Source organism: Capsicum annuum, chromosome 6 (assembly GCF_002878395.1).
Source record: "Capsicum annuum cultivar UCD-10X-F1 chromosome 6, UCD10Xv1.1, whole genome shotgun sequence".
NCBI lineage: Eukaryota > Viridiplantae > Streptophyta > Magnoliopsida > Solanales > Solanaceae > Capsicum > Capsicum annuum.
Genome location: NC_061116.1, coordinates 84358462 through 84385441, shown reverse-complemented (window position 1 = coordinate 84385441; position 26980 = coordinate 84358462).

Below are 26980 nucleotides of genomic sequence, written 5' to 3'. Positions count from 1 at the left end.
ACTATTATTGTGTTTCTATAGTGGAAATATTCCTTCTATAGCATCCTGATCTTGCAACAGTAGACTCTCTTCTTAAGCTCTAACAATCTTCACTAAAAACAATCATAATAATTTTCTCAGGATGCGAATTACCTAATAGCTGATTACATAGAAAAGAAGACCTTGATATGTTTAGTTTGAAGGTTATTGGTCCCTTTAACAACTTAATTCTAGGATGAGCAGTCATTTAAAGTCGACCTAGTTTAAACTTATCATGATACTAAATCTATAAGGACACTTTAAACTTAACTTTTTGCTAGGGATATCATGCACCCTTCATTTATAACTAATGCACTCACATACATAGGAATTGAATGTATCAATAAGTATTAAAGTTCTTTGTATACCCTTGCTGAATATATTTCTAGTAATAATAGAAATGATTATTACAGTACATACCAATATACCATTTGTTCATCCTACACATGCATTTGTTGAGGAGAAGAACTAGGTTGGAATTAGAAGGAAACTACATTTAGATTTTCTTATGCCAAACTTCACTTACCCACTAACTATAATTTGTAAACTACATGATAATTTATACTCAACCTCCTATTGAGGCTTTTCAAGACAAAATGATATGTAGTAAAACATTTACATACGGACGGATTATGTGTCTCACTACAGTCTAAGAGCAAAACCATGAGATTTCATGGTGCGATAAAATCTAAACTAAGAGAATCTAATAATTTACTACATCAAACCCATATTATTGGTTTAATTACTCCTATTTAGAGATATCATGGTAGCAGTCTGCCTCCTCCAACAGTGAGGTAGGAGAGGCAAACACTTGGGATCGCTCCCAGTTTTGTCATTTTTACTACACAATACATATACTTTGGCATCTTGTTGCAACCCCTTAACGTTAAACACTATATTGATAGTTCTATTAATCCAAATCTCTATACTAAAATAGGATACAACGTCCCACACATATCATGATTATCAACTAATTTCATCAAATACTACACCTCAAGATGCCAAATATCTCTAAACTACAAAACATAATTTTTTTATTAAAACCCACCCTACCCTAGATTTTTTAACTCTTATCATTGGGAACACTCTACTCAAGCACTTATACTTAAACTGATACTATAGCGAACAGAACACCACCCCTGAAGAAGAAATCATCACCTAGTACTATCATGATCAATGAGAGCGATATGAATATTCTAAAATACATCTAATAATCCCTCTCCATCAATCAACCCTAAAAATAAGATTATCAATCATAATCAAGCTAACTCATTGAAAAATCATTGCACTTTAATTATACCTTGTTAAAGAGATACTATTATTTGATAATCTTTCTCATAATATGTATAAGTTATGTCAATAAGTAATCATCCAATTATGGGTCACTTTATTAAACAATACATGGGTGACTATTTCACCAATAAGCAACCATAATTTAACAAATACAAGGGAAATTCCCCCTCCCCCTCCCCTCATAATATCACAATTTCCTCATCAACTACACATTATCATCATAATAATAGTAGTTACTCAATCAACAGTAAATACTCCAAGTCAATTAAAGTATGAAATTTAAATATATCTGTCCGCTCAATTAGAAAATTATGAGACCCCATAATATTTTAGCTATTTTTTTGCCCTTTCGTGTGCATAATGACAATTGTTGACATGAATTATATTTAGGGTTGTTAAAAATTTTTTTTGAGAAATTTTAATATTTTTTTAAAGAGGTTTGGGGCTATTTAGTGGCCCCGAGGCAGTAAGCCTCCACGATAGTCATGTGCCATGGAGGTTAACCTCTGTGATAAAGGTGTGGCATAGAGGCTAACCACTTAGATAAGGGCATTCCATGCCACTATGTTAAATTCATCTAATTTTTGTTCTGTCACTAGGGGTGAAGGACTTTTCGTCCTTTTACCCCTTGCACTACTTTTAAACATAAAGTAACCCCTTTCTCTTTAGTTTTCAAATATCAAAACAATTTTTTCCTGTTTAACTCAAAACATAAGGAAGCACAAGTGTTTTATAGAGAATCCAATGTTCAATCTTCAAACTTTCATTTCTCTTTGATTTTCTTTGTTTTTAGGGAATTTTGATCATCCCTAATTTTATTTTAAAATTGTATCATCAATTTAACAAATATTCATATGACTTAATTAGTGGGTTTCAAATTAGGCTAAGGGGTTTTGATTGTGATTACTTAAATTGCTTTTCTCATGGTTTAAATACACTATTCATGATATAATTTATGGTTTTATGACTGAATTCGTTCATTTCTGTCATGGATGGAATAGGGGACATGGCTTTTTCCAAATCTATAAAATTTTGGTTTGATAATTACATTAACCTCAACCTACATAGTAAACATTTTTTTGAATTTGGATAATTGCATGGTTTAAGTTTTATTTTGAACCCACTGCATTGCATTAAAGTATAAATGGATAAAAATTGTTTTATATGGACTTGGTGGAAAAGTATTAAATATAAATGTACCTTAGGAGTCGGTATGGTTATATGGAATGGTTTGGCTTAATTGAATTACCTTGCAAGCATACTTGCATGATGATACAATATTGACAAATGGCTTAATAAATGACTCTTGAGTTAATGATTGGTGTATGTCCAACTATTTTAATTTCAGATTAAAGTAAATTGTGTAGCTCTCTATAAATGTATAGGTTTAGTGGGGATCAATACTAGAAATCACGTTTGCTGGTATTGGGGTCTATGTGATTGCGTGTTTGGTGCACATATTATATATATATTTTTGGAGGGCTATAGCCTTGGTGTCTTTAGTCTTTCCATTATTTTATCTCAGTTAATGCAGCAGCTAACACACATTGAGGCCCTTCCAGCAGGGGGAGTTTGACCCATATAGCCCATGAGTTACTTTAGGACAGTGAGCTACATAGTTCATGTTAATACTTTAAACTCTCAGATTCATGAACCTTGTTCCTATCCTGGCACTGTATAGATACATATATAAGTGAAATTCATCTAGTTTATGATAGAATATTGGCAATTGCATTATTTTATCCCTACCCCTGAGTTACATTCTAGGGCTCGCCCGACTAATCATCCCTACATAGTAAATCATTGATGAGGTAGGGTTTGAAGGGTTTTTTTGTGTCTCCTTGTAGTGTTAGTTGATTTAGTTATCCTGTGGATCTTCTGTGAAGTGGTGGTGATGTTGGATATTTTGATGCATTCTACCATTACTATTCTAGCCTTTTTAGCCTTATTTAAAGGATGATTCTTATGTTATATCTATTGATAATCATATAAATAAGAAATTATATGTCCAATTATGTGTTTAAAATTTTTAATCGTATTTTCACATGAGTTTTGATTTAATTTGAGTATTTAGAGTTCAACTGCGAAAACTAGCGCTACTAGCTTGAGCTAGGAGTTTGCCTAGTTATGTCGGTTTCTAATGTGTTTTAATGAGTTACAAAGGTTTTTATTATGTATTTACATGTACAGAAGCTTATTTATAATTTTCAGGGTCAATTTGATGAAGACAAGAGTCAAAACAATAAGCTTAAGCTCAATGTGAATTTAGCCTATGCTTAGCTTGTCTTTCTAGTTCACTGTTGAGAATGTTGTATTGTTTTGAGCTCTAAATTATTTTTTTTAGTGATAAATGATTCTTGGATAATGGATTATTATGATACATGAAGTAATGAAAGCTTCAAATCAAGTGGAAAAAACTCAAAAAGGCTCGGAATAGCTCAACGAAAGTACAATACAAAAATTGATACTATTTGGACCCCTGAAATGTCTGGGGCACGTGTGGGCCATAGGAGTGTCAAATAGATATGTGCAAAACACCACTGGATTTAGAAGAGGCCCAAAATAGTGACCCATTGGCGTGTGTACATTCTAATGGTGTTAAAGGAGGCGACAAGATGTGGTGAAATCATGGTGAGATTCTAGAAATTGAAAATTGCGGATTGGCTTGACACCATGACATGGTGAGCATTGAAGCATAACAAAGTAACCAGCTAAAGGTTAATAATGTGGAAACCCAATCATATTCTGTTTATGGCTTGTTTACTATTAATATAACGTGTTAAATCATATTTTAATCATCTTAGAACCCCTAGATCAATTTGAAAAACATTGGAGGCTACCACAACTTCTTTTTATGTTTAAATTTCTTTAATAAAGTTTTATTTATGGTTTTAAATATTCATACAAATATTTGGATGTTGATTATGAATATGAGTGGCTAAAAATCCTCTTTTTGGGGTTAAAGCCAAGAACATGAGTACTATTATTTGAATTAAGTTTGCTTGATTTGCTTATCATTATTGGTTGTTTATTTATTCTTGTTATACCTATTTTAAGGATTTTCGATACTTAGAATACATCAATTGTCTTTTTTTAATCTTGGGATAGGGAATAGAGAGATAGAACATGGGAATAAAAAAAGTATGGTTTGCATTCTTTATTAAATAAGGAATACAAATTATTATCTAGGACAGGGATGTACTTAGATGCCTTACTTGATTCAAACATAGGATGATAGCTTTAAATAACTTAATTAGATTACTATATCCCCCTTAATGATGTAGTTTTGAGGTCTAAAGTAGGTAAACAATTAGAGGTCGTGATACCATGATTATGCAATTATCCCTACGAATCAACAATCAAGATAAGCAAGTTAACGAATGAAGTTTAATAACATAGTATGATTGTTCAAAGTTCTTTAATCTTGGGTTTTCTCCTATTGATTGAACCAAGACTTTTATCGTCCGCATTGTTTACTTTAATTTCAATTAAAATTTACAAAATCTCTTTTTGGCTACTCCTGGATCAATTAAATCTAAATTGTGAACTAAAATAGAATTATTGTTAGATCAAGTATCTGTGGGATCGACACTTGGCTTCTTGAAGGCCAATTTACTACCTGATAAGACCATGTACACTTGCATGTATGCTTGGGCATTGTCAAGCTTTTGGCACAGTCATTGGGGACTTGAAAGTTACAAACTAATTATTTTAGTTTTACTTTTATAATTCTTTGGTGTATTTTAAGATTGGTGTTTGTTTTGTGATTTCAGGAAATAGGTTTTAAGGTGAGAAAGCTGGAAAGGGATAGGGATTTGGTTGAAACAATCCCCAAACCAGAACAATAGTTCCACTAATGAAAGAGAGACACAATCTGTCTCTCCTAATTTCCTTAAATAGAAAAAGGCCCAGAGAATCCTACTATAATAGTTGTAGATCAACAAAAACGTAGGACAGTTAGGAAAGTGACTGCCCTACTTCCAATGAAGTTGATTTCCCTAATTAAAAGAACTATTACTGGGGGAATTTTTAGTTAAATAACAATATGTTGCATCTTCTCATCAATAGTGGAAATTTGTAGAGCTTTCACACGAGGATCCAGAAATCTACTTGCAGATTTTCATCGAGCTTACTGATATATTCATTCTGACTAAGGTGAGTATTGATTATATGAGGTTGACATTATTTCCCTCTTCACTTTAGGGGGAAGCTAGAAGGTGGTTTAATGTGGAGCCGACCAATTCAATGATATCATGGGATGACTTAATAAGAAAGTTCCTTATCTAATTCTTTCCATCAAGAAACACTATGAGACTTTGTAGTGATATAGAGAATTTTAAATAGAAGCATAATGAAAATATATATCATGCTTAGGAATGCTTCAAGGCCCTTCTTCTGGATTATCCACACCACCAAAAATCTAATGAGGCACTTCCTCATACTTTTGTATAAGATCTTGTTCACAATAGAAAGATCTTGCTAGATCAATCATAGGTGGTCAAGCACTGGAGTTGACTTATGATGAACTATACATGAGCCTTCATTTATTTAAAAGTCCTTTTCATTTTTCTGGTTTTTATATTTTCTTAGAATTTCATTTTTTGATTCTATTTTGTCAAATTTGGGGGCATGTCCTGACTTAGTTGGTATTTCTTAGTTTAGGAAATTTTGTGGCCAAGTTTGGATTGGTTATTTATTTTGATTCATAGACGTTTTATTTGATTTATCTATTAAACTTATTTCAACTAGTTTGGCTTGAACTACATTCATTTATTGTGCTCTAAAGGTTAGTCTAGTGGGCTTGAGATACCCATTATAGCAAGTCTTATGTTTGGGTCATGACAAGCTTGGTATAAGAGAAGAGTTTAGGGTCTTTGGGTGTCCACAAAGCGATGTCTATTAGAGTCCCTTTTATTAGTTTGTAGTGCTCCATACTTATAAGGGGAGGCTACAAGGCATTTAGGAATGTTTTTTTTAATTTTGAGCCATAGAGTTTAGCTATATTTAAAAAACTCTAACTTCTGGCTCACTCGTGTTCTAGATCATGCCTCACTAAAGTTCAGAAGGTTGTATAAACTCTATTGGAACCTCTGTCACAGTTTGGAAGATTTGGAGAGAACTCTCTTTTTATTTGGAGTGCAAACCTTTTCTAGGGTCCCTGCTCTTGATTTTGTTCCTTTATGTTAGGTTCTACCAATCCCTACTAGTCCTCCCCGGGCTTCTCTGGATGGTGATACTTATTCCTAGCCACCATAGGGAGATATATCTAATGTGGAGTTCTAGTAGTTTATTCCTATGCTTGCACAATTCATGGCATTGTAGTCTCAATAGTTTGATCATGTTGGTTTTGTTATTATTTGAATTGAGGTCACTTGGGTATGTTGATAAATAAGATTGGATCCCCCAACCTTTATGGAATCTATGGTTAAGGATTATCCTCATAGGTTTATTGATAAATGGAGAATATTTTTAGGGTTATGAAAGCTAATGATTCAAAGGGTATGGAATTTGCTACCTATAAGTTAAAAGATCTGGCTTACTAGTTGTATGATGAGTAGAATGAAATGACGGGTAATAATGCTAAACCAACTATGTGGGATGAATTTTTATGTGCTTTTCTTGAGCACTTGTTTTCTCACGAGTTGAGGTAATCTAAGGCATAAGAGTTTAAGGAATTGTAGTAGGGTAAGATAAGTGTTAGGGAGTATGCCCTAAAATTTCAGCAACTATGCCAATATGCTCCAGAGTTGGTATCTTATATGAAGAAAGTTTGCTTCTTGCTTGTCCTTTAATATCGTCTTGGAGTCTAAGGTTGCTATGTTAAATAATGATATAGACATCCCAAATTTCATGATCTATATGCAGTAGGTGAAGGATGAGAAAATAATGTAGGTAGAGACGGGAGAGAGAAAGAATAATAAGTTTAGATATTCAATGTAGGGTACAAATTAGTTGATCAATAGGTGAGATAATAGATAGTGGAATAATAAGAAGAATTAGGGAAATTCATATTTGATAGCTAGTGCTCCTTATCCTAAAATTTTGGATAATCATTATTTAAGGCTAGTAATGGTCCTAAGGAAAAGGGTAACTATTCTTAGGCTAGTATTTCTCAGTTAGTACCACCTCATCCTACTTGTTATTTTTGTGGGAAACTTTACTGTAGATTTAGTGATTAGGGAGAAATCGGTTCTATAATTATGGTGAACTTGGTCATATGCAGCAAGATTATCCTTTGATAAGAGTTGCCGTAAGAGATAATAAGGTTTCGATCACTGATTTTTTGGATTTTGTACCTAAGGGTGCCTCTTTTGTTACCAACAATAATAAGAATTATCTCTATGCTCATGCAAATCATTAGGAATCTGAGGCATCCATAGATGTTGACACAATTTTATTACAACTCTTCTCCTGTTATGTTTATTTTTTGCTTGATCTAAGTTATAGTATATCTTTTGTGACTCCTTATATGGCTATACACTTTGGTTTTGGTCTTAAAAATAGTTCTAACCCCTTCTCTATTGCATCTCTCATGGGTGCATTTATTATTGTTAAAAAAATATATAGGAGTTGTGTGATGTCCACCTTTCATAAGGAGATATTGGTAGATTTGATAAAACTTGCTATGGTGGGCATTGATGAGATCTTGAGGATGGATTTTCTCTATTCGTGATTGTAGGACCTAAAAGTTCAGTTTCAACTTTCCTAATGAACCAGTCATTAAATGGGAGAAGAGTTACTTAGTACCTAAAGGGAAGTTTATTTCTTATCTTGTATCTTAGTAGATGATATTTGTAGGGTGTTTATATCATCTAGTTTTAGTTAAGGATTCTTACTGTCAGAGTCCCTCTTTACTATGTATCTCTATGGTTAATAAATTCCTATAGTTTTTATCGGTGATCTATTTAGAATTACTCTAGATAGAGAGATATACTTTGGGATTGATCATCCACTAGATACCCATCACATTTCCATTCCTCCTTATAGTATCGCTTTAGATGAACTAAAGGAGCTAAATGAGTAGTTAAAGTATCATCTTTATAAAGGTTTCATGCATCCTAGTGTTTCTCCATGGGGTGCTCCTGTACTTTGTATGCAAAAGAAAGATGGGTCTCTTTGGATTTTCATAGACAATCCTCAATTTAATAAGTTGTAGTAAAGAATAAGTACCCTCTTCCTAGGATTGATAACCTTTCCAGTCATATTTAAGGTTCTAGATATTTCTCTAAGATTGATATTCATTTGAGCTATCACCTATTGAAAATAAGGGAAATTGATATTTCTAAGACTATATTGCAAATCCGGTATGGCCATTATAAGTTTTTTTATGTTATTTGGGTTGACTAATACTTTGGCTACTTTCATATATCTTATGAATTGGGTTTTCAGTGGTCTTTAGATTTATTTGTTACAATGTTCATTGGTGACATCTTGATGTACTTTAACAGTGAGGAGAATCATGCCAATCACCTTTGAATTGTGTTGTGGACTCTCATGGACCAAAAATTGTATCCAAATTTTTCTAAGCACAATTTTTTGTTGAGTGTTATGAACTTTCTTGGGCTTTTTTTGTTGTGAGGAGATCAAGGTGGATAAATAAAAATTTGAGGCAGTTAAGGAGTGTCCTAGATCAATGACTCCAATAGATATTAAGAGATTCTTAGGTTTGGCAGGCTACTATAGGAGGTTTGGGAGAGTTTTTCATCTATTGTTGCCCTTCTAACAAAGTTAACTCAGAAAAACGTTAAGTTTTTGTGATCGGATGCTTTTGATGGTATTTTAAAGAAATTGAAGGATAAGTAGACCTCTTTGCCAGTTTTAACCCTACCCAAGGGTACTTATGGGTTTGTTGTTTATTATGATGCATCTCGTCTGGGACTAGGTAGTGTTTTCATGCAACATAGTAAGTTTGTGGCTTATGCTTCCAGGAAGCTTCAGGTTCGTGTGAGAAATTAACTATTTCATGATTTAGAGTTGGCAGCTTTGGTTTATGCTTTGAATATCTAGTTCAATTGTCTTTAAGAAGTGCATGCCAATATTTATTCAAACTATAAGAACTTGCAATATGTATTTACTCAAAAGGAATTAAATATCAGGAAGAGGCGGTGGCTTAATCTGCTTATTAATTATGAATGAACCTTCTCTATTATCAATGAAAAGCTAATGTGGTTGTTCATGGTCTTAGTTGGTTGTCTATGGGGAGCTTACTCATGTTGATAAGGACAAAAAAGGATCGGTGAAGGATATTCACAAGTTGGCTAACTTGGAAGTTCATCCTTTAAAGGCTCTTTATGGAAGAGGGTTTAGGTATCCTATTAGGTGGTTTGAGGTTAGTGAGACTAAGATGATTGGTACTGACATGGTTCACCAAGTTATATAGACGGTGAAAGTGATTATAGATAGACTTAAGACTAGTCAATATCGGTAGAAGTCCTATGAGGATTTGAGGGGAGAATTTAGGTATTCTTGAAGGTGTCTCTTATGAAAGAAGTAATGATATTTTGGAAGAAGCGAAATCTCATTCATAGTTATGTTAGTTCATATCAGATTGTGAAAAGAATTGGGAATGTCACTTATGATTTAAAATTGCCTACAAGTTTGGGCTCTTTTCGTCCTATTTCCATATGTCTATGTTGAAAAAGTGTGTGAGTGACCCTTCTGTGATAATGCCTATTGATGATGTTGGTGTTACAGAACTTCGTCTTATGTGAAGGTCTCGATTGACCTATTGGGTAGGAAAGTTTGTAGATTGGGGAAAAAGGATATATCTTCAGTTTAAGTTCTTTGGAAAACTAAAAAGTGGAAGAAGCTACATGGGAAGATAAGGATGATATGAGAGCCAAGTGTCATTCTTTCTCCCCATGTTGGATGAAAGTGCTTGAGGTATGAGTTTCATTTCCATCTTGTTCCATTATGAATTTTTCATTTTATTTTGATGTACTCTTTCTATTATCATGTGATACACATAAATTACAACTCTCGTTAGAGAGTGTAAGCGGTTGCTGTCAAATATAGAACCCAACTGGGTTGGGTGTCGAATCCCACAGGGAATACTATATTCACTAAGTGTTGTGATTATTATTAGACTATTGATCGAAGGTTTCAGAATAGGGGGAATTTTGATTTATCAATTATATTGAAAATGTTTGTCACAGAAAGTGATCAAACTGTAGGTTATATTACTAATAGTAATTCAATAAGAAAAGTTAAACTAGAGTTATGGTTACCAAGATGTTTAAGCAGCTAGGGTTGTGAACTATTTTGGATTCCCAATGAACAATTATTATTGCAAGAGTAGTTGAATTCTTTGGCTCACCCATTAGTTTCTCAACCTAAATGAGTAACTTATCCTTTGATTCTTTCTAACTTAAGGAATATAGTATTAATTCAACTATAATCTCACATTGGTTGATCTGGTTAAGGCATCTACCCTCTATCCAAAGGTTAAAGCCTTTAGATTTATGTAAACCCTTTTTTTCAGCAAGCACTTTTCTATTTGAACAAGTGTTGTTGTTCTGCCCACTTTTCAAGTTTACAACCAAAAAAAGTCATTAAATTGAAGAAGAGTTTATGCAATATCAATAACTCATGGGAATCTACTAGATTCACAACCAAAATCAGCTATTCACATGAAGGCTCCCATAACCCTAGTTATGGGAGCTTAGCCACACATCTCCACTAAAGAAAGAGAAGAAACCATTGTGTTATTCATAAATTAATTCAAATTTTACTGACAAAATTCACAATTGTTGTTCTTTAATCTTCAATAGAAAATATAATAAAGGAATCTAGATCCACAAATCTCCAATGAATCATTGAGAAAAAATGTGTAACAATCTATTTTCAGTATGAAAAACCCTAATAAAAGAAAAGAGATACCTAATAAAACCTAAAACTGGGTATTTGTATGTTCCCCAGCCAAGAAGGATTTAAAATTTGAACTTAAAAATCCGTGTCCAAAGTGATAGCCAAAGTGGTGGTTCGTCTCAAGTTTGATGGTCCTCCATTTTATCCATCGCTGCTGATCTTGGAGAGTCACTTTCTGGATAAGACTGACGGTTAAATTAGTGATCCGATGTAAGACTGACGGTCCACCATTTTGACCTTCACTGATAATCCTTGAGTGTCAAGTTCTGGATAGTCCTGATGGCCAAAGTGGTGGTCCGTCGCAATACCGATGGTCCACCATATTTGCCATCGCTGAGCATTTCAAGATGACTGGTTCTATTTAGCACTGATGGCCACAGTGGTGGTCCATCACAAGACTGACAATCCACCATATGGGTTGTCCCTGGGACTTCTTAAGTCATGGATTTTGTTTGGACCTGATGGTTGAGTTGGTGGTCCATCACAAGACTGACGATCTACTATTTTGGCCGTCAAAAGTTTTTTTTCTTCTATTTTTTTGAGTTTTTTCCTTCAGCTAGCTGCTTACCCTGTAACACTAAAAACCAGCATTAAATGCATCCTTGGTTGTTTAAAAACATTCAATTCTCCAAAGAAAAAGATGAAAAATATTTCGTCAAAAGTCAGAACATCAACATCCTCAACTTAAGATAATTGCTTTTCCTCAAGCAGCTCATCACCAAATTGCAAATGTGAACAATACAATGACGAGCATTTACTACTGGACCAATTCTCACATAGCCATTCACTTGTCATACAAATCATATGGTTTAACATCTCAGAGTCTATAACTGACATTTTTTCAAATTGAATTCATCTATACAACATGGATACAAGAATCTATAGAGATCACCCAAATTAAGTATGACTCAGGTTGCCCTCACACACAAGGAGATCCACCACTCAGTATATTTTTTAGATACAAATCAAACCCTCTCACTTATCAAAGAAGTTACCAACATAGAAATGCATCCATAATCTTGCCTTTATCATCAAACTCCCCCTTATAGATGAGTTCCAAGATCAAGCAGGTCTTTCCTAGGATAATAATGAGGTATCAGGCTAGGTTAGGAAGGAATTTTAGGCATCAGTGACTAATAACTTGATTTAACTCTCTTTGCCTTCACATTCTTCTTACCAAGGCCATTGCTTTGCTAGCTCACTTACGCTTTTCTCATTAATGCATGCTTTAACATGCTGTAAACTTTTTTTTAATTATTATATAAACACAAGTATCAGCCACCCCCAACTTAGGCTGATGCCATAAGTCAAGGTGCACAATGTTTTAACTAGACTAGGGCCAAATGCTCAACTTCAAATGCTAGACCAACTTTCCATTAGGTAGTTAATAGTCCTACAATAGCAACCCTCAATTTAGGTGTTTTTTCTAAGTTTAGATACACATAGCCCATTACTAGGCCAGGGCTAGAGCTAAGAGTCAACAGCTGGAAAAGAGTTAACTAGAATGCTTGGCGATGAAGAAAAATTTACAAAAGCTGAAATAAGGGTTCAAATATGGAAAATTATTTATGGTAGGGATATTTACTTTGGCTAAGTAGACTTAAATCACAAGGTGGCCTGCCATCCCTTCTTATCTTATCAACTACAGAATAGCATCAATTGAACCAGGCAAGTTTTAGTTACTATACTATGAAAGAACTAATACAAATACTCGCACACATAGTGGAAACTGAGTCACAGTCATTCTATTGTTCCTAAGAATTGCATCACATGTCATTTTTATTTACAAGTTAATGCCAACTATAGATTCACTAAAAGTCGAGCACATATCCTAGGAGACAAATAAATAGTCATATGGAAAGAGTCCTAGCTTTGTGCCAAAATCATTCATTTTTTGTATTTACAACAAGATACTAACACAAACAACACTTTTATTCCATGGACTAACATTGACAACCTAACAAGACCTAAAAAGAAGAAAAATGTGAATCTGAAGTTAAACCAAGAAAAGAAAAATACAAACTTAACATGATCCTAGACATGCCGATTCTCATAGATAGCACATGGTAGATTTTATATTATCGGCAACACCACCCCCATGATAGAAGTACACCACCCCCACACAAAAATATATGCATTTTCCTTAAAGCATTAAAAAAAGAATAAAGGAATGAGTATACTTATTTTGCCTCTTATTCCTATGAGGCATATGTGAAGTATAGTAAGGCTCCTACTTCCTCACCTGGAGCAATGTTAGACCCTATTGTGTAGGATCACTCAAAACTTCACCCTCCTAGATTGACGAAATCATCTCTGGAACTGATGCTGAACTTTTCCCCCTTACTTGGGCAGCACTAGTAGATACTCCTATTGCTTTATATTTTTCTCTCTTCTTTCTCTTTTCTTCATATTTCCTTGATTTATTTTGAGCTCTCTTAAGATCATGTTGTTCGTATTGCTCCGAAGTAATTTCATCTATCCTTCTTCTCTTTTCTTCTTTCCTTACAGCTCGCTCACCCATGTGCTAATTTTTTTGTCTTTCATGAGTCTTCCCATAAGATCCACAATACCTTCATCATAATTACTCACCACTAAGGATAGGTTAAAAATATTTTGCTATGGTTGCCCTCCTTTTAACTATGCTATATCAGCCTTCGTATGCTCAAATTTAGCCATGAGCTTTGCAAGATCAGGGAGGGACAGTGCATCTAGCCTTTTGTTGATGCAGTGCTCTATGCTGTCCATCTTAGTTTGAATAGTCTGGAATGGACGGATTGCCTCAGCTATAATTCTATCAACAAAAGGCTTAAATTCTGATGCCCATTTATCTAACTTTCTCTTAAACCTCTTTTGTAGCTTCACTGATTTTGAAAAATTCTCCAGCGTCAACCTATATTTGGCAAAGTCTACTCCACCCATAGATTGTGTAGAATCCAACCCTAAAGAAGTATTTAGAGGCACATACTCGGGTGGCACATAAGTAGTGATGGCAATGGCATACCCACAGGAATTTCTGTAGGATCGGGATCTGGTGCAGATTGAGTGTGGTATGCTGGAGGCTTGGTGACATGCATCTCAAACATTGAGTCATCTTTTAATATCTTAATGTCCTATCTATATATAGTCGGTATCTCTCTGTCAACTTTACAGATCAGAGGTACACCTGCCTATTTGCATAAATCAGTGATTAAGCATGGGAACAACAATGCACTGGTTGTTTTATCCGCCCTTACGAACATCTCATCTGCAATAATTTGGCTGAAATCAACTTGTAGCCTTGAAACAAAGATTTTCACCAACACAGCTTTGGGTTTATCCAAGTTTTCGTCACCTTTTATTGGCATCAGCCTTAAGCGAACAACGGCCCACCAAAACTTAGCCTTGAAGCTAATGGAATACTTTGCAATATGCTTTCGTGGATTGGTCAACCAAGAAGAGTTACCGTCTTCAATCAATAATGAAGCCACCCAAGGCCTTTGAGTAGATGCAGTTCTAAACCTGTACTTAAGATCTGTTATAGCTGGTGGAGCCTGGTGCTTTAGCCCAAATAGTATCCTATTAATTGTTTAGAATGAGATATCGATAGTGACTCCTTGGATAGGTACTAACTCTCTATTTGGCAAGCTAGCAAATAATGTCCCCTTTGTACAGTCCTTTTCTACTAATACAAGATAATTGGTGAAGAATTCTCTCACCCAATTTGGTTAATATGCCTGTGGTGTCCTACCTATCCGTGCTAGTTTATACTCATTGAAATGGTCTTCCATCTCAGGATATTCATGTAACTTCATTGTCACAATTTGATATTCCTCTGAAAATAGCCTTTTTATCCCTATTGTTATAGTTGTCAACCCATTATAGAATTTCTCTCTTGCTCCCTCTATCTACCATCTATTCGCCTCATGAACTTGAGGATCCTTGCACATGATAATGTTAGCATCCTCAGGTTCAGTATCCACATCGGTTGCTTCCATTTGTTCTCCTACATTAGCAGCCTCGGTTCCACCCTCAACAGGATTGGGTTGATTTGTAGCAACCGTTGCCTTGTCTGGGCTTGAGTTTGTACTTCTTGTACTACTATCACTCTCCTCTTCAGACTGGTAGAGCATGGGATTTTCCCTTTCATATTGCCTGGTTTTATACGCGAGTGCAGATTTACCTCTACCCCTTTAGGATCTTCCTCCTCTATTTTGGTGGAAGTTTACGAGCTATAACGCCTGAAAAAAAGTAACCAATTAGTTCACACCACAAAAATGACCTAACAGTGATAACTTAGACTTGATGGCTACACTGGTGGTCCTTCAGGTACCTAATGGTCCACTAGGTGGGCCGTCAGTTCCTATCCAAATAACCTAAAAATTCAAAGAGTTTTGACGGTCCATATGGTGGTCCATCATTAATTTAGCAGTCCACCACTTTAGTCGTCGAATCTTCACCAGTAGGTGTCATATCTGGGGTCCTTACGATGGTCTTTTTGGTTGTCCATCACAAAAGTGGCGGTCCACCATTTCAACCATCGTACCCTCTTCTTCAGATTTAGTTTCCAACTCGACAGTTATTCGAGCATTTTCTGAGCAACATCGTCTGTTTAACAACAATTGACACCAATTTCACACTTATGCACATAATTTCTTACTTTTAAATGTGTGAGTTACTCATATTTCACTCAGCAATGCATACTAAAGTTCTGGAGCTTAAACAAACTCAAACCAAGAGAATAACCAAGATGGAATTTTAATCAATAAACCACTCAGTCATTTCATGGTTTTGCAATTCAAAAAGAGAAGAACAGGGTGGTGCTCATACCTTGGTTTTGCAGTATCTTTTCCTTATCCTTGTTTGCAAATTATATAGTCAAGATTCACTTAAAACTCTATATTTTCTCTCAAGGTTGTTTGTTGGTCACTTAAATAGGGAAAAAAGGAGTAGATAAAGAGTCTTAGGAAGAGTAAATACCTTCAGATTCTTTGAATCCAAAGGAATATGGTCAGTTGAAGAAGTTGAAAATGGTACAACATATGTAACAGTTCTTTTACCTCTTTAAAATCAATTGGTCCAAATATAGGTCAGTTTAATAAAGAACAATATTAACCTGACCCAACCCAGTGCTAAGGTAACAACGACGGTTGCTACGATGGTCCGTCAGAAATATGATGGGCCACTATTTAGGCCGTCTCTCCTTACCAGAACAAGGTCACTTCATCTTGGTATAAGGGTCAAAGTGATAGTTCTCCAAATTTATAATGGTCCACCACTTTGACCATCTCACCATACCAGAACCTGGGCAACTTAGCTTGGTTTTGACAGTCAGTGTGGTGGTCCACCAATTTAGTGATGGTCCACCACTTTCGCTGTCAACTTTCACCAGTGAATGAATATTTATTCTTCTTTGCGATGATTGAAATAGTGGTCCCTCAGGTGACTGGTGGTCCACCGATTCGGCCATCACTTTTGTTCTAGTAGCTCTGATTTTCAACCATTTTTCCAATTGTATTACTCCTTGTTTTTTCTGCATTTTAAATCCTGCACACTTCACAAACACATCAAAAATGTAGTAGAACAATAAATTAATTTAACTAATGCTCTAAAACAACACACTGTGTGTTACTTCCCACCAGCGCCTTATTTATTGTCGCGGCAAGACTTAGTTATCTCAATTTCTATAACTTTAGTGAGATAGATAGTATCAATACTTCTTATCGACTCCATTGGACCAATATATAGTTTCACACGCTACCCATTTACATTGAAGACACTTCCGTCTTCATTTTTAAGTTGCACTACACTAGATGAGTAGACTTGACTCACTTTAAATGGGCTGGACAATTTGGATTAGAGCTTGCCTGGAAATAGTTTGAGTTTGGAGTTGAACAGAAAAACCAAGTTACATTTCTAGATATCCCACTTTTCAATCCTAATATTGTGGTACTTCTTCATTCTCTCATTGTATAGATCATCCCGATCATAAGCTCTAAGATGGAAATCTTCCATCTTATTTAGCTACCCCTATCTCATATTTGTTGCCTTATTCTAATTCAAGTTAAGCCACTTCAGTGCCCACAACGCTTTATGATCTAAATCAACCGACAAATGACACACTTTGCCATAAACTAATTGGTATTAAAACATGCAAATGGGTGTCTTGAAAGTCGTTATATATTCCCATAAGGCATCATCCAGCTTCCTAGACCAATCCTTCCTGCTAGCATTTGTAGTCTTTACAAAAATAGCTTTGATTTCCCAATTAGAGATTTCAGTATGCCCACTGGTTTGCAGGAGGTATGGTGTAGCCACTTTATGCTGTTTAACTCCATATTTTGCCATGCAAGCTCTGAACATCTTATTGCAAAAGTGTGATCCTCCATTATTAATAATGGTACATGGTACCCCAAAGCAAGAGAAGATGTTTTTCCTTAAGAATGAAACTACTCTCTTCCCTTCATTATTTACTAGAGCCAATTCCTTAACCCATTTTGACACATAGTCAACGACAATTAATATGTACTTCATAAAAAATGAGCTCACGAAGGGACCCATGAAATCAATGCCCCATACATTAAATAATTCTTCCTCTAGCAGTTTAGACATTGGCAACTTATGGTGCTTTGAGATGGACCTTTTCTTTTGACCTTGGTCCCATGTCTTCATGAACTCGTAGGTATCTTCGAACAAAGAAGGTATATAGTAGCCACTCTAAAGCACTTTTTCTTGTAGCCCGATAACCTGTATGGTGACCTCCAACTTGGGTTGCATGACTTGCTTTTAGTATACTCAACATATCTTCTTCTGGGATACACCATCTAATAATACCATCCGCACACCACCAAAAAAGATACAACTCATCCCAAAAGTAATGTGTCACATCATAGAGAAACTTTTTCCTTTGATAAAAGAACAGATTCTCTGGTATTACTTCACTTACCACATAGTTTACAAAGTCCACATCCCAAGGTACATTTTTTAGTACTGTAGCCAATATTTTCTTATCCAAAAAGGAATCATCAATCTCTAACTCAATCTTAGCTGTCTGTTTATCTATGAGTCTAGATAGATAATCCACTACCTGATTCTCACATCCCTTTCGATCCTTGACCTTGAAGTCAAATTCCTAAACTAGCAATACCCACTATATCAGCCTTGGCTTAGCATCCTTCTTTGCCATTAAGTACCTTAAGGCAGCATTGTCAGTTTGCACCACTACCTTGGTACCCAACAGATAGGCCCAAAACTTCCCAAAAGCGTACACCACTACTTAAAGTTCCTGTTCAGTCACTGAATAATTATTTTGAGCTCTATTTAAGGACTTGATTGCATAATATATCAAATAGGCAAACATTTCTTTCTTTTGGCCAAGAATAGCTCCAAGTTCCACTTTACTGGCATAAAAAATAATCTTGAATAGCTTCATCCAATTAGGAGAAATAATAACTGGAGCCTCCACTAGTTTGAACTTCAAACATTCAAAGCTTTCTGTAGTATCACCAAAAGTGAACTTAGCCTCCTTCTCTAGAAGTTTTCAAAGAGGGTTTGCAATCTTTGATAAGTCCTTTATGACTTTGTGGTAAAATTCTGCATGACCAAGAAAGCTACATACCCCTTTAACTAAGATAGGAGGAGGTAGTTTTTCAATCAGTTTGACCATTGCCTTATATATTTCAATACCTTTAGCTTAAATTTTGTGGCCGAGATTAATTCCTTTATTCACCATGAAATGGCATTTTTCCCAGTTAAGGACAAGGTTGAACTCTTCATATCACTACAACGCCCGACTAAGATTCAGGAAGTAGAGCTCAAAAGAATCACCAAAAACTGAGAAATCATCCATAAATACCTCCAATGTGTCTTCAACCATTTCAAAGAATATAGACATCATACACCACTGATAAGTCGCAAGTGCATTACACAACTCAAAAGGCATCTTCAAAAGCAAATATGCCATATGGGCACGTGAATGTCATCTTGTCATAATCCTCAAGAGCAATAAAAATTTGGTTGTAACCAGAATACCCATTAAAGAATAGTACCAAACCCTTCCCACTAGCCAATAAAGCATATGATCCGTGAAAAGCATTGGGAAGTAGTCCGTCAGTGTCCACGAGTTGAGTTTTCTGTAATTCATACACGCCCTCCACCCAGTAACAGTCCTGATTGGGATCAACTCATTCTTCTCATTAGCCACAACTATCATGCCCCATTCTAGTGCACATATTGAACATGACTTACCCACTTACTATCTGAGATGGGGTAAACCACTCCTGCATCTAGCTACTTCATGATTTCATTCTTTACCACCTTTTGCATATGTGTGTTTAGATGACACTGATGGTCAATAGTAGAGACATAAACCTCCTATAAAAGGATTTTAGGTGTGCATATACTAGGAGTAATACTGATAATATATGCAACCCTCTTATATCTCTTAAATAGAAAGTTAAGGGCTTTCACTTATTGCTCAACTAAGTCAGCCGCAATAATAAAAGTTAGTGTATTCCCACTGCCCAAGACATACCTCAAATGATTGGGAAACTCTTTTAGCTCCAAAGTAGGTGGCTCTTAAATAGACGGCTTAGTTGGTGGACTTGGATGATTTTTCTAGTCCAAATCCTGCATAAAATCCCAAGGTGAAAATCTTTATGGATAAAGTATGTATAAAAGTATTTCATTAAGATATAACAATAATTTCATAATGTTTATACATGTGAGGAGTTTTTAATAACTTAAAATACCATGAGAGCTTATGATGGTTGTTTTCATACACCCCCACTTGAAAAAAAATCTTACTAGCTTTTTGGTTTTGATCCTAATGTTGTTTTGGATCCTTTTTCTATTTCTACCTCAGTCGGTGACTCACTTATTGATAAAGAGTCTATAGGGCGTGTGGGGTATCTATTGTTAGAAAAAAGGCCTTTGTATATTAGTTTGACTTAGATAAAATAGATTTTGATGTTATTCTGGGGAAGGATTGGTTACACTCTTCTTCTGTATCCTCATATTTTGTCGGGCTCGTAAGTTTGTATTTAGGTTCCCTGGTGAACAAACTATAGAGTGGGAGGGTGGATCCCTATATCTTGGGGGAGGTTTGTTTCTTATCTTAAAGTTCAAATTTTAATCTCCTTAGGGTGTCTTAATCACTTGGTTTGGATTAAGGATTCTAACTTAGAGGGTCCTTCTTTTAACTCAATTCGGGTGGTAAGTGAGTTTCCTAAGGTCTTTCTGGATGATATCCTGATGTTCCTCCGGATAGGGAGATTATGTTTTGTATTGATTTGGTTCAAGACACTCATCCCAAATCTATTCCTCCTTATAGAATAGCTCCGGCTAAGTTGAGAGAACTTAAGGAGCAACTTAAGGATCTTCTAGATAAAGGGGTTTATTAATCCTTGTGTATTCCCATAGGGTGAACCAGTGTTGTTCATGCACAAGACGGATGGTTCCCTTAGAATTTATATTGTCTATCAGTAGTTAAATAAGTTAATAATCAAGAAAAAGTATCATCCTCTAAGGATAGATGACTTATTTCATCAATTGCAAGGGGCCAAGTTTATTTCTAAAATATATATTTGGTATGGGTATCATCATCTTAAGATCAGAAAGGAGGATATACCTAAGATGGATTTTTGTACTCAGTATGAGCACTTGAGTTCTTGGTTATGTCATTTGGCTTGACTAATGCCCCGACGGTATTTATGAATTTAATGAATATGGTTTTCAGACCTTTCTTGGATCTTTTTATCTTTGTGTTTATTATGAAATCTTGGTTTATTCTAAAAGTGAGGTGGATCATGCCAATCACCTATGTGTGGTATAGCAGACCTTGAAAGAGTAGTAGTTAAATATTAAATTCTCTAAGTGTGAGTTTTGGTTGAATGCTATGACTTTTCTTTGTCATATTATTTCTAGTGAGGAGGTCATGGTTAATCCTCAAAAGGAGGCTATAGTTAAAAGGCTGCCTAGAACCAGAATTCCAATCAATATTCAGAGATTTTTAGGTTTGGCAGGGTATTATAGGCAGTTTGTGGAAAGATTTTTGATGGTAGGTACGCCTTTGGCCAATTTACCTCAGAAAAGGTAATGTTTTCTTAATCAAAAGCATATGAAGAAAGTTTTGAGAATCTTAAGGATAAGTTGACTTCGGCTTTGATTTTGACCTTGTCGTAAGGTATGGGGGGTTTGTGGTTTATTGTGATACATCTCGGGTGGTTCTATGCTATTTTTTAATGCAACATAGGAAGGTGATTGCTTATGCCTCCTGGTAGTTAAAGGTGCATGACAAGAATTATCCAACTCACGATTTAAAGCTATTGGCGATGGTTTTTTGCTTTGAAAATCTGGTGGCATTATTTGTATGGAGTGCACGTAGACATTGTCTTTTATTATTTGAGTCTAGAATATGTGCTTACTCAAGGAGCTAAAACATGGCAATGGACATAGTTGGAGCTACTCAAGGACTATGATATTAGTTTTTACTACCACCTAGGTAAAGAAAATGTGGTTTCTAAATCTCTTAGCAGGTTGTACATTGGACGTTTGGATCATGTGGAGAGAAAAAAGTTGTAATTGGTAAAGGATATTCACCACTTATCAAATCTTGGATTTTATCTCTTGGACTATAAGGATTGTGCGATAATGGCTCAAGGAATAGTTTAGTTGTCTCTTGGTGCAGAGATCAAAGAACAGAAAGTGCTGGATCTTATCTTAGTGAAAACTAATAGTGATGTTGTTAGGATAAATGTGATGGTCTTTAAGTTTAGCGACGATGGTACTTTACATTACAAAGGGAGGTTTTGTGTTCCTAATGTCAACGGTTTACAACAAAGGATTTTAGCTAAGGCACCTGATTCAAGATATGTTGTTCATCTTGGTTTGACAAAAATATATCATGATTTCGAGGAGATATATTGTTGGAATCGTATGAAAAGGGATGGAACTAATTTTTTAGCCAAGTACATGGCATCCAAACAAGTCAAAGTTTAGCACATTTGGCCTGGCGGGTCGTATCAATAAATTGAGTTACCCAAATATAAATGGGTAATGATCAATGAAGATTTTGTGATTGATCTTCCTTGGTCTCAAAACTAATCTGATTCCATTTGGTTCATGTGTATAGGATGACGAAGTCTTCTCTCTTCATTATCGTGAGGACTACTTTTTTTGCCGAGGACTATGCAAAATGGTATCATAAGGAGATAGTAAAGTTGCATGGGTACCTGCTTTGAATATCTCTTATCGTGGAATGCTGTTTTCATCTATTTTTTGGTGGTCATTTAGGAAGGGATTCGGTACTAAGTTGAGTTTGAGTACTATTTTTCATCCTCAGACCTATGGGCAAGAGAAAAGAACTATTCAAACATTGTAGGATATGCTTCGGGCATGTGTGATTGAATATAGTGATAGTTGGGTTGCGCATCTACCTTTTGTAGAGTTTACTTACAACAATAGTTACCATTCTAGTACTGGAATGGCCCCTTTTGAGGCATTGTATGGTAGGAGGTGTAGATCTCCTATTGGTTTGTTTGAGCTTGGTGAGATGGATGTGTTCCATATGGATTTGGTTTATTAGGCAACAGATAAGTTAAAGGTGATTTGAGAAAGGCTTGAGGATGCGCAAAGTCGCTTCAAGTCCTATGTGAATGTAAGGTGTAGAGACTTAGAGTTTGAGGTTAGGGATCAGGTATTTCTTAAGGTATCTCCCATGAATGGAGTTATGCGGTTCAATAAAAAGGGAAAGCTGAGTCCCAGATTTATTTGTTGTTATGCAATTTTGCATAGGGTTTATAATGTGGTTTCTAAATTGTAGTTTTTTTCTAGTTTGAGCTCCATTCATCTGTTATTTTATGTATCTATGTTGAGGAAGTGTCTTGGTGATCCTTTTTCGGTGGTTCCTTTGGAGGGATTGGGTATCTTATGTAATTTATCTTATAAAGAGGTCCTAATTGTGATCATGGATAGGTAGTTTCATTGGTTATGGACAAAGGATCTGGCCTTGGTTAAGGTTCTATGGTTGAACATAAATGTTTAAGATGCTACATGGGAAGCGGAGGAGAACATGAAGTCTAAGTATTCACACTTGTTTTTTGGTCCTGGGATTTGTGCGAAAGGTATGCGTTCTTTAACATAGTTTTTTTTTTCAAATCTTTTTAAAGGAAATATTAATATCTTTGCATCTGTGTTTTCTAATTCGGTTAAAGGTTTGATTGATATTTGATAAAGAAATTAAATTGTACTTGTGGTTACCTACCTAGTTCGTAATTCAGGGACGAATGTCCCTAATGGGAAGACTGAAATGCCTTGGGTTTTTGGCACTTAAAAAATTTCCTCGATTTCTTTCCCTTTTGAAAATTTCTATATTTTTTAGAATACCCCTATTATTTTACAGTAAGGATAATGGAAAAATAATAAATCATTTTTCAAATTTTTGATGGGGTTTATTCAGATAGTAGAATTCAAAAAGAAAATAAGGAGGAATCTTTCAGAGTGATCGACAGACCTAGTTCCACGCTCGCTACAAAATAGAAGATATTAAAAGGGATATTCAAGGAGAAAATATGGAAATTATGCAACCAAGAATTGCACTTGGAAAGGTAGAACATAGCTAGACTTGTTACAGTAACTAAGAAATCTCAAAGATTATGAACTAACGCAAAAAGTACATCTAGAATTGGAACTAGATTAAATTACTGGGCATGGACACATGGCATGTCGACAAAGGTGGAGAATGTTATAGTTGAAACAATGTATGATAATAACACTAAGTTCTTTCACAAAACGGACAATGTTCACAAGAGGCAAAACTACATTGATGAACTACTTATGGAGAGGACAAAGATCAGTGATCCTGAAGAGATTAATGAAGATATTATCTCTTTCTACCAGAATTGAAGAAAAATATTAAGGTATGGAGACCATAGTTCTCCTTGGAATTTATTTAATGTACTTTACAGGATGAAGGGAAGCTGTATAATGAGCTTGAGAAATAAAAAGTCTTACAATGTATAAGATGTGTGAGGTAGAAAAGGTACCCAGGCCTAATAGATTTTAGAATAGATTCTTTCACATATGTTTGCGTATGATCAAAGCCGACATTGTAAAGACTATCCATATCTTTCACTAATAGGAGTATTTGGGAAAAACTTCAATGATACTTATGTGGTACTGATTCCCAAGAAGAGTGAGGCTAAAGAGATAAAGGATTCAAATGTGTTACCTTTATTAGGAGTGTGTATAAGATAATCCCGAAGCTTCAAAATGAATTTTTTAAGGAGTTGGTGTATAAATTGGTATCCAAACAACAAATGGCATTTACTGGTGATAGAAATTTAATGGATTTGAAAGAAGGATGTCCTTATTTCTTTGTCTTTTGTGAAAAAGGTCATTGCTTACATCTCTAGATTGTGCAATGCTTCTAAGTAGAAACTCATTCTAGAATCATCATCTTCATTTTGGTTTTCAGCGAACTGATCAATTTCGGGATCATAATCTTCACTTTCTCCACTTGAAAGTCCTAGTCTTATTCTAGATCTTGTGTCTTCTCTTAATATCAAAGAAATCTTGGGTCTTGGTTCAAGTTCTTGAATCTCCATGGCCATTTCTTTAGTTTGTTCTTGTATGATTTTCTTGCTTGTGTCAGCTACTATTTGTTCTATATTCTTTTTATCATTTTTGCTTTTTCATAGATAAGAAATTTCTTATCTTTTCCTTTAGTAGAAATACCTTTTTCTTGTGTCTGAAAGTTAGCAGTCTAAAAATTGGGTTAGAGAATTCTCCCTACAAATTTTAGAAAAGTGTTATCCATCAATAGGTTTGATTTGTCTTTACCAGTTACCATTTGAACTGGTCTGCTGTATTATTACCTGACACAGTAGGTTTTTTTGTATTCAATGGTGAATGCACCTATCAGGGTAATAGAGAGATATGATTATGTCACACACAGTATTTTAGCAAGATAGTTGAAGTGGAGGCTCGCTTTTTGAGTCTTGTGTGATAAGGTGGTGCCTCCTATGTTTAAAGGTAAGTTCTACAAATTGGAAGTCCAATCAACTATGTTGTATGGAGTAGATTGTTTGCCAATTAAGAACTCCCACATCTAATAGTTGAAGGTTGTGGAGATAAGCATACTGAGATAGATATGGAGGACGTATCAGGTGAAATAAGGTTACAAATAAGGTAATTTTTGAGAAGGTAGGAGTGGCTTTGGTGGAAGACAATAAGTGAGAAGTAAAATTGTGATGGTTTAGGCATGTGATGAAGAAGGGCATGGATTCTCAAAGACAAAGGTATGAAAGTCTATATGTGGATGCTTTTAGATGGGTTAAAGGTAGGCTGAAGAAATATTAGAGGGAGGTGATTATACATGACATGGAGTGATTACACCTTACGGAGGACATGGCTATTAATAGAAAGGTGTAAAGGATCTGAATTAGGGTAGAGGGTTAGTGGGTAGGAGTGCATCCATTATAATAATAAGAAGTGCTTTGTCTATATCTATGCCTGCAGTTTGTTGTTTGTAGTGTTCTGAGAATTTTTGTGATTTTGAATAGATGGTTTCTAATATTACTCTTTGGGTATCTTATTTCTTTTATTATCCAGCTATGTGTTATCCTATTTTTAAGTTTATTACTTTGTTTTTGTAGTTATATTGTTATCTTTCTTATGCAAGAGGTTTATCAGAAACAACCACTCTACTTCATCAGAGGTGGTGGTATGAACTGCATACACTTTGCTCTCTAGACCCCACTTTATGGGAGTACACTTTGTGTGTTTTTGTTGTTGTTGTTGATGTTGTAGATATTTAATGGATGCAACTTTAATTGAAAATAAGTAAAGTTACTATGCAAAAAAGATATACAAAAACCTTTTAACCATGGTAATTAGGTAGACCTTGCACCTCACTTATATCCTATGGGACAAAGGGATTTAGGAGAAAATGGATTAATAGACTGCATAAGAAGTGTTAGCATTGCTATACTAATCAGCCGATGTAGTAAAAATTCGTTTCTATCTCAAATTGAACTAAGGAAAGGAGACATCCCAACCCCTTTTAAATTCATTATTACTATGGAGAGGTAACAACATTATGGAGAAAGGTGCTCGAAATTGTTTAATAAAGGGATATAAAAATAAACATCAAATTAACAAATACCATTAATTTTTGGTGAAGATAACCAAGGGAATGTCAGACACAATAGATCTAAGTTGCTCAAACTCTTCACTTTTGGTGTTGCACCCGTGTCAATACTACATGGGTGTTGTTGTGGTAGTGGGATCTATACTCATTATGGTCAATTGATTTCTAGATACATTGACTAAAATTGATAAATAAATTCTAGTTGGTTACAATTATTTTTTGTAATCAAAACCAAATCTAAGGTGAAATTAAATAAAATAAAATGCCTTGTACGTAAAAATTTATGTGTCAGTGCTTTTCCTTATATCTCTTTCTAATATTCTCCTCTTGATTAATATTTTATCTTTGGAATACCTTACAAGTTTTACAAATAACATCTAATTATTTATAAATATAACTATAATTTTAGAATTTAGTTATTTTTAGTTTAATACCCACACCTATATCCATACCAGGATCCATATCCCCGAATCTTAAAATTTAGATCATGAAAGATCTAACATTTACATACATTCGCATATTGGACAGCCACCTCAAAGTTCGAGCAAAATTGTACTAGATTAATATTGTTCTTGTTTGAAGTTGTTTCATGGTTATATGAGAATTGAGAGAATAGTAAGGTATATCCTATAAATGAAGGTGAAGAATCTCTTATTTTTGTTGGTGTCCTTAGGTGTG